General features: G+C 36.5%; 1 long non-coding RNA gene across 1 annotated transcript; it reads right to left on the reverse strand.

Moving 5' to 3' along the window:
• Positions 1-713: 713 nt before the first annotated feature.
• Positions 714-9,526, reverse strand: LOC141541210 (uncharacterized). The gene is made up of 3 exons (XR_012481685.1): positions 9,435-9,526; positions 9,171-9,331; positions 714-1,151 (listed from the first exon to the last, which is right to left on the reverse strand). It is a non-coding gene; the product is annotated as an uncharacterized LOC141541210 (long non-coding RNA).
• Between the last annotated feature and the right edge of the window lie 327 nt (positions 9,527-9,853).

Consider the following 9,853-nt stretch of genomic DNA (forward strand, 5'->3'; position numbering starts at 1 on the left):
GGTCCAGGGATTTTGATGTTCATTTTTTTGCATAAATATTAATTTTGTTAATAAATTGGGGCCAAATTTTATTTCTCCTGTAGTGTTGAGTTTTTAAAATATTTCATAGAATCATAGGCTATTTCAATTAGAAGAGACTCCAATCTGGTTCTTTCATTTCATAGATGAGGAAATTTAAATTCTCAAAACAATCTGTCACATGTAAAGACTATAGGAGTTAATTGAATAATAATAAGTAATAACAAAATGACAATATACCTAACATTTCTATAGTGATTTAAAAATTACAAAATACCTTAACCATCAATTTTTAAAATCTTCACAACAATTCTGGAATGTGAGATAATAGTTGTTAAGTAATAGCAAGGCAAATTAGGAGCAGAATTAAAGCAAAGAGTCCGCAGGGATAGGAAAAATGTGTGTGTATGTATATATCTAAATCCAAATCTAAATCTATCCTTTTTTAACTGTATCCTGACAAAGGGAGGAGATGAAAGTGGGGAAAAGTGATAAAATAAAAAAAGATGTGCAGCAGAGAACAAAAGAGCAAATTACAATGAAGTAATAGACACTCATGAATATAATTTTCTACTGATATATATATGTATACATATATATATGTATAATAGAGTTGCAGTTTCAATGTGCAACCATCTTTTTTATTTCTATTCTGATTCTACTCTGTTATAGAAATACTTGGTTTATTTCTTAAATTCAGAATAAAATATAATTTTAAAAGAAAAATGTGTATGCTGTTAAATAATGTGGGGAAAATGTTTGATAACAGAGAGGGATCAGCTAATGCCCAATAGTGGGTTTAATTTTTTTCTTTAATTTTCAAGCTGGCATGGGTAGAAAAAGGCAAGAGGGGAAGATCATGTAAGGGGAAAATTCTGTAAATAAACATACTTCCTGACCTTAAAAGAGACAGTTTCCTAGAACTGCCTTTTAGACAATTAAGGAAATTACTAAACAAATTGTGGTTTACATAAGTAATGGAATATTATTTCTAGCTCAATGAGTTATACCCAGGGTTCTGTGGTGTTTATTGCTTGGGCCCAGAAGTTGATATTTATTTCTCCTTCTCATCCCCAGATCACAGGAGGTGTTGCATGGAGCACTCGCTACTTCTGTCTGGTTTCCTCTGTTGACTAAATTGATGGAAGGAAAAAGAACATATATTAGGGATCGTAATAGTACGGGGGATTTCCAATTCTTGTAAAGTATTGTGTTTAGGGGAAGCAGCTTTATTTAGTTTTACTTTCTAATCTGGTGAACTTCATTTCAATCCAAATCAGCCCAATTTGACCTTGAACAAGGCATTGAACCAAGCTGCTTCAAGAAAATAGAAGCAATCATCTTATTCCTCCTTCTTTGATAGTAGCACAAGCTACCCCCTGCAACTGAGAAAATTTAAAATTTTGCAAAAGGGAAGATGATTTAGTATAAATGCTTCACCATTCCCCTCTCTTCCTCCATGATAGTTTTACTCAAACAAAATTCATAAACTACAAATCACTCTGTATTGCTCTTAAACTTCATGTTTTGTCATGAAGGCACATCCAAGTCAAATCACTTGACCTCTTTGAATTTTAGTTTCCTCCTTTGTAAAATAAAATAAATGAGACTCAAGAATAAGATTGATTCTCCTTAGTGATCACCTCCTCATTTTATAGAAAAGGATATTGAGATATATAATTTCAAAGGTCTCCTTTCTAAATCTAAATAGAAGTGAAAAGACTCAATTTATCACATAATTCAACATCCATGTTATATATGAAGAAACAAGGCATAGCATGTCATACTATGATTTGTTATCTAAAATTTTCACCAATCATTAAACAAAATATTATTTAGCAGTTTTATGTGCAGTGCATTTATTACACTTTAGCAGAGACAAAAAGGTTCAGTAAGACACAATCCCTGCCTTTGGGGAGCATAACTTCTTCTTTTTTTAAATTTAATAGTATTTTATTTTTCCAATTATCTGTAAAGATATTTTCCAACATTCAATTTTGTAAGATTTTGAATTCTAAACTTTTTCTCTCTCCCTTCCCTAAAAAGCAAGCAATTTGATATGTTATACATGTATTATTTAACATGTATTTAACAATGTCTCTACTGGGTCTGTATCCTAAAGAAATCATAAAAAGGAGAAAGGACCTAATGTGCAAAAATGTTTGGAGCACCCCTTTTTATAGTGACAAGGAACTGGAAACTGAGTGGATGCCCATTAGTTGAGGAATGGCTGAATAAGTTATGATATATGAATGTTATGAAATATTGTTGTTCTATAAGAAATTATCAGCAAGATGATTTCAGAAAAACTTGGAAAGACTTACATGAATTGATGCTAAGTGAAGTGAGTTGAACCAAGAGAACATTGTACACAGGAACAATAAGATTATGTGATGATCACCTCTGATGGATGTGGCTCTTTTTATTTATTTATTTATTTTTATTTTAATAGTTCTTATTTACCAGATATATGCATGGGTAATTTTACAATATTGACAATTGCCAAACCTTTTGTTCTAATTTTTCCCTTCCTCCCCCCCCACCCAGATGGCAGGTTGACCAATACATGTTAAGTATGTTAGAGTATAAATTAAATACAATATATGTATACATGTCCAAACAGTTGTTTTGCTGTACAAAAAGAATCGGACTTTGAAATAATGTACAATTAGCCTGTGAAGGAAATCCAAAATGCAGGCGGACAAAATTAGAGGGATTGGGAATTCTATGTAGTGGTTCACAGTTATCTCCCAGAGTTCTTTCCCTGGGTGTAGCTGGTTCAGTTCATTACTGCTTTATTGAAACTGATTTGGTTCATCTCGTTGTTGAAAATGGCCACATCCATCAGAATTGATCATCATATAGTATTGTTGTTGAAGTATACAATTATTTCCTGGTCCTGATCATTTCACTCAGCATCAGTTCATGTAAGTCTCTCCAGGTCTTTCTGAAATCTTCCTGTTGGTCATTTCTTACAGAACAATAATATTAATTCATATACCACAATTTGTTCAGCCATTCTCCAATTGATTGGCATCCACACAGTTTCCAGTTTCTGGCCACCATAAAGAGGGCTGGGATGTGGCTCTTTTTAACAATGAGATGATTCAGGCCAATTTCATTGGATTTGTGATGGAGAGAACAATCTCGATCCAGAAAGAAGACTGTGGGAACTGAATGAGGATTACAACACAGTATTTGCACTTTTTTGTTATTGTTGCTTTTTTTCCTTTTTTTCCTTTTTGATTTGATTTTTCTCATGCCTCATGTTAAATTTTGGAAATATGTATGGTAGAATTGCACATGTTCAACATGTATTAGATTACTTGCTGGATGGAGGGTAGAGGAAGGGAGGGAGAAAAATGTAGAACCCAGGATTTTGCAAGAGTGAATGTTGAAAACTATCTTTGCATTTACTTTGAAAATAAAAAGTTATTATTTTTTTAAAAAGAGAATTATCAATAAAAGTACTAGGGGAAGTCACATAAGGCTTCACCAAGAAAAATATGAATTCTTTAAATTAGTATGGCAACATGAATTTTTTTTCCTAGTCCTCAAAACACATTCTTCTACCAAGGTACAACAACCACTTATTTCTATCTTTATAGTCTTAGAGAGTTGCCTGGGAGTGCTGAGAGGTGAAGTATTGTTGGGGATGTGCAGGCTTTTGATGAGACAAGGCTCGGGTGAAATAAAAGAAATTACTAAATTACAAATAAAAGTACAAGTAAAAGTTTATTATAAATCATCAAGAAATCTCAATGGAGCAAAACTCTTGGATGGAATTAGAGTTCTGTCCATTCTGCCCACCTGCCCATTCTTCTCACCCTCCTATATATGATTTGTGACAATACAGAGCTTTTGGGTTTGAATAGGCTTCAGTAAGGCTATAGAAAGATAGTTCAAATTTTATAGAGCTTAAGTGGAGGTACTTAACGTGAATTCAGTTCTATTGAAAGTTAAGTAGGGGTACTTAGCTTTAGTTCAGCTCTATAGAAAACTTGGGTAGTGTCAGCTGAACTCTATAGAAAGGTAAATTAGTGATACTTAACAGAGGTGGGGTTGCGTTGACTTCTAGGTCATGATAACTCGGAAAGATTCTTTTTAGGGTCTCCAGCCTCAGTTTCCCTTGTCAGATTCCCGGTTAGTATCAAATAGCATGTTTGAGAGGTTCGCCATGGGCCTAAGTCTTACTTGACTCTAAAGCCAATCCTCTATGTACTACCATATTGCCTCTGTATAGATTTATATGATAAGAATTGTAATGCCGGAGAAACTGAGCCAAGATAGAAATTAGAGAGTTTTTAATATTTTATTTGGATTTCTGAGAGGGAGAGATTGTGCTGGGGGCATGATGCCCCCAGAGCTGATGTCCAAGGCATCCAGCAGGGAATGTGAGTTCTCAATGACATATTTATAGCTCTTAGCTCAGGTAGTTAAACAAAGGTGGAGTCCAAACTTTGGTGAGAGGGAATCTCCAGGTTGGCGGTAGGACTGTAACTTCTTACAAAATGGGAGTTAAGGAAGTGTCCAGCTTAGAGCCAAGAAGTCTGAAACAGACTTATAAAAAATGCCAATTAGGTATCTGAAAAAGGACATCTGGAGTCTTATCTTCTGGAATGTCAGATCTCCACAGTTCTAATTATCTCAGTTCTAATGGGCAAAAAAGGAGGGTTGCAATCAGGGAAACTGAGGAAGAACAATTTAAGGAAACTGAGGCAGGACAATAAAAGGCACAACAGAATTACAAAAATATTCATCTCTTTTGATTTAATATTCCCTCACATACAATTATTTATCATCTCAATTTTTATCCATATGGATTTGCAAGTTTGTTTTTCTCATTTTATTTTAATAGTATGAATGGGAATGTATATTAGGTAACTTCTGTAGAAAATGAATTCTTGTTCTTTGCTAAAGAATTTTCAAAAACTAACTACACATTTTAAAGATTAATATACATTGTTATCATTTTTTGCTATCACTTTCTTAAGTCTAGAAATTAACAAAACAGTATGTCAAGTTCTTATTTGTAACTTTTGAGGTATAGGTGCTCACATTAAAAATATAATCATGGGCTAGTCAGTCAGAGATGGCTCCAGCACATCCTAGACTCCAGCGTCTTTTCCCTTGGATTTTTAATAAGGTTGGAAAGAATTTCTGTTTCTTTCTTGCACCTACCTCCACTGAAGCAGCATTAGCAGCTTCAAGTCAAGCACAGGATAGCAAGAACCTGTACCTATATAGATGAACCTGAGATCTGAATTGACTGCTTCTTTTATATTTCTTTTCCTGATCACAAGAATCTTGAGAAATGGATGTTTTAAGTCTTGTAGCAACTTCTTTGGAAGTTCTTGGCTTTCTGAGTCCATGGCAGCTATTTTTTAGGAGGCATTTTTTTTTTCAAGTTTCTTTGAAACTTGATCCATAAAATCAAGGAGGAGACAAAATAACAACACTCTTTCCCTGTGTTTCATTAATTGGCCACCAATAGGTCTTAGACTAAGCCCATTTGGTCATTGTTTGGGTTTTGATGGACTCCAATTGAATGTAAATAGTAACTATTTCTGCTTTGGCCAGAAATCCTGAGGGTCTTTCAGTCCCAGATTCATTCATTCATTTATTTATTTAGATTTTTTTTTTTTTTTTTGACTAGGTGAAAGAAGAGATTGCTATTCTCAACTGCTATCTAGCCTTAGTCATTAAATAGGTGCAGCCTCAGTCAAACTGAGACCTGTTGAAGACCTTAGCTTAAAAAGGTAAGATCTCTCATTTTATGTTGGGCCATCTCCAGTTGTCCTGATCTATATCTTTTTACTGGACCCAGATGGCTCTGACTGCACAGATTAAGTGACTTGATCAGAGTTACAGATTAATTGTTTGAAGCCAACTTTGAACCCAGGAAGATGAGTCTTCCTGACCCCAGGCCTGGCACTATATCCACTGATTCACCTAGCTATTCCTTTGGATTGATTCATATTTGAACCCAGGTTTTTCTGACTCTGAGCCCACCATTTTATCTATTATGCCATAGTTCTCAGTTTCTATAACTATCTTGATCCAGTCCTGACTCAGTTTCTCTGCTTCTCAAAGCTCAGTCCTGTAAAACCTCCCCTCCCTCTTCATCAAAATATTTGATAAGGATAAAAGATCTTATGTTTTAGAATATCAGAATGCCTCTCCCCATCCCAAGCTACCAGAATGTCAGATATTGTCTTATCAAGATGTCTCCCCCCATGTCCCATTGCTCACCTCACCCTGTCAGAGTCTCATTCCCCCTTCTCAGCACCCTGACTCCGCCCCTGCCTCAGTCTGCCCCTGCCTCAGTCTACCTGCTGAGTCTGAGCCATGTGTATATAGGTCATTGAGAACTCTCATTGTTTGCTGGATTCTTGGAGAAGATAGTCTCATTCAGCCCTGGGACCAAACCATGGATGCATTTGGTCCCAGTAAATCTCTCTCATTTAATAAATTATTAAATACTCTCTAATCTCTATCTTGCCTCAGTTTCTCCAGCATTACATATACACTCTGCCTCCTCATTGCCTCATTAAGTGGAAGTCTAATTATAAATTGGTTAACAGATATCAATTCCTTATGATATATGCCATGGTGTGTGCTAGAATGTACCAATGAGAGGTTTCACCTCTTGCCTCAACACAAGGGGGCCCTTGGGTTAGGAACATATCTTTCTCTGGCCTCACAAGTCTCCCCTCTACTTGTTCACTTTTCTCTTTTCTGCCATCTGGGAGTTTATTTTCTTTTGTCTAATCTCTCTCTTGTTTAATCTCTCCTCCCAATACAAATACTAAGTATGGAAGGCAGATGATTTTTCTTTCCCCTCCTCCTTTTCCTATTTTTGCAGAGTGGACAAAGGCTAACAGGCTGTTTAAGGTTTTGTAGCATTTTATTTTCTCTTTTGGAAATATTGAAGAAGATCTGGACTTCCAAAACATACGAAGTTTTAAATAAACAACTGTTGAGTATTTTTTTTTTTTTTGTCATAAGGAGACACAGACTGGAGACAGTGGGATAGAATGAGCAAGCCCTGGATGTGGAATCAGGAAATTCTGGGCTCAAATACCAACTTAGATTCTTATAAACTGTGTAAGTCTGGTAAGTCACTTATCCACTCTGAGTCTCAGCTTCCTCCTTTATTAAAATGAAGAAATTGGATGAAATGATCTATAGGGTCCATTTGTCTATTTGGCTCTAAATTAATGCTGGGATGACCTATGAAACTCAAAAACCCCACCACAAAGGAACTAATATGCTGAATTATTTTACTTCTTTGCTTCCTTACTTTAAGAAGGGAATATAAGTTCTTATTTTCATGCAATTTCAGAAACATTTATTCCTTCAGAAAACACTGATTGCGCACTAAGAGATGTAAAGGTAACACAATTTTGTTTTGTGCATGTTCAGATCACCTTACATGGAAACACTCAAGTTAAAGGTCCCAAGGGCCTGTCTGAGAGAAGACATTTAGTGTTGCCCTCTCATATGGGTAGGAACAGCTTTTATCCATTAGCTTCATAGATAAAAGCTATATCTTTAAAACCACCAGACTCAGACAATCTCTCTTTTTCTTGTGATGTCCAGAGGAATGAAAGTCCCATTCATCCAAGTATTAGGCACTTTGTTTTGATCTGTAGGACAGAAGGTAGCCCCACTCTCCTTCACTTTATAGCCCCCCAAAATGGGTGTAGGATTTGGTCTGGCTTGCAGGAAGTGGTAGAATGCCCAGCTCAAGCTTTGGTCAACTTTATAACAAGACTCCAAACTGGATTTTGCTCCAGTCTGTCAGGGAAGCCTAGAGAAACTATATTTTTCAAGATTCAAAATCAAAATCAGGGGGCAGGGGAAGATTTGGACTTGAAACTTGGAGGGACTAAACTAAGAATAAGCTGTGAACCTGATCTCCCTCCCATTACTAATCACTGAGATGGTGAAAAAAAGAGAATTATGAAAAAAAAGGGGGGGTTGGTACTGTTTGTGCAATATTGATGAGGAAACCCCAAAACTCTTAAAAAAGAAAACCTCCTTGGACTCTACTTCAGGGAGGGGACTGCACCCTAAACACAAACAGTTTTCATCTTTGTTATCTGGCTCAGTCCCGAAACCCATTGAATTCAATTCAAATGCTAATCCTGGCTGAAACCCAGCCAGGAGCCAACCTGGGACTCTGCCTACAAGCCCCCCTTCAGCTTGTAGCCAAAGCCCCCTATTATAAAAGAGCCAAGCTGGAGTTGTCTCTTTGCAGAGGTCCCAAACACCTGCCATATCAAAGGATTTCTGCCCACTGGAACCACTCTGGCTCTGGTGCCCTCCTCTCTTTACCTAACACCTTTAAACCTTATTTCTAAACCCATAATAAACCTCTTTTATCAATCTAGGTTTTCAGGTCTATAAATTCCTTTATAGGAGACTCTTGCGCTGCTACTAGACCTCATTTAACTCTGTATCCTTGTGCCGAATCCAAAGAGGTTGCAAGGGGAGCTCTATTTGACTCCCTATACCCCGAACCTGCCACTAGACCTCAATTAACCTTAATTTCACTTAGTTACTCCTTATCTAGATCTCATCAATATGATTACTCTCTCCCTAGACAGCCTGGACAGTCAAGTAATTTACATCTCACTGCTTCCAGGTATCATAGGCACCCATATGGGGGATTAGGGTATGTAGTCTCTCTACAAATGTCTCCAATTCCCCACAGTGGTGTTTGCTCAAGTATAAGGAAGTGGTAGTCCTCTGCACTGTAGTTCTATAAGCCATTAGCAAATTGTTTCTTTCTCTTTCTTTCTTCCTTCCTTCCTTCTTTCTTTCTTTCCTTCCTTCCTTCCTTCCTTCCTTCCTTCCTTCCTTCCTTCCTTCCTTCCTTTCCTTTTTTTTCTTTCTTTCTTTCCTTTTTTTCTTTCTTTCTTTCTTTCTTTCTTTCTTTCTTTCTTTCTTTCTTTCTTTCTTTCTTTCTTTCTTTCTTTCTTTCTTTTTCTTCCTTTCTCTTTCTTTCTTTCATATTAAACATATTTCCACAACATATTTGCTTTTACAAAGGAATATTAAATACAAAAGTTATAATCACAATTATACTTACTCTATAGACAAGTAGAAGCAAGACAACTTAGCCTGGTTCCTATGTAGCACAGTACCTGTTCCAAGCCGAATCCTTCCCCTTGGACTTGAGTACTAGACACCCTGGATTCTTTGGGTTTTCCTGCTGGTCTGGCTAACTGCACATCTGGGCTGTTATCTTGACCTCAAAGTCATAATGACTCTTGGTCCTGAAGAGGATCACTGCCAGCATCTGAAACTGAAAACAAATAACATGGAATAGAGAACACACACACACACACACACACACACACACACACACACACACACACACACACAAACACACACCATTTTGGTCCTACCTGCACTTTGGCTCAGTTTATAGCACTGCATTGTGGGTGAACTGTGATCTTCACCCTTCTGCCAAAGCAGAAGAGGTCAAGAAGGAAGAAACAATAGCCAGAAAGTGACCAACTGTATTAGCTACATCACTTTTAAATGTGCAGACTTTCTGGCTATGCAGCCAATCAAAGACTATCACATCCATGTGATAGGAGAAGCAGAGTGCCTCTAACTTAGGCAATCTGGACATGCCCGGAAAAGCTTTTTTTATATTTTTATATTTGCTGAAGTAAACATTCTTTCATAAAAGTTGATCCCATTATTCAGTGATTAAATGGAATTAGAGCACTGAAGAGGGGTACAGAATAAATATTTGTATAGTGCTTGCAATGTTCTGGGCTCTGTGCTAAATGCTCTTTAAAAATATTATCTTATTTGT

This window comes from Sminthopsis crassicaudata, chromosome 4 (assembly GCF_048593235.1).
Source record: "Sminthopsis crassicaudata isolate SCR6 chromosome 4, ASM4859323v1, whole genome shotgun sequence".
Taxonomy (NCBI): Eukaryota; Metazoa; Chordata; class Mammalia; order Dasyuromorphia; family Dasyuridae; genus Sminthopsis; species Sminthopsis crassicaudata.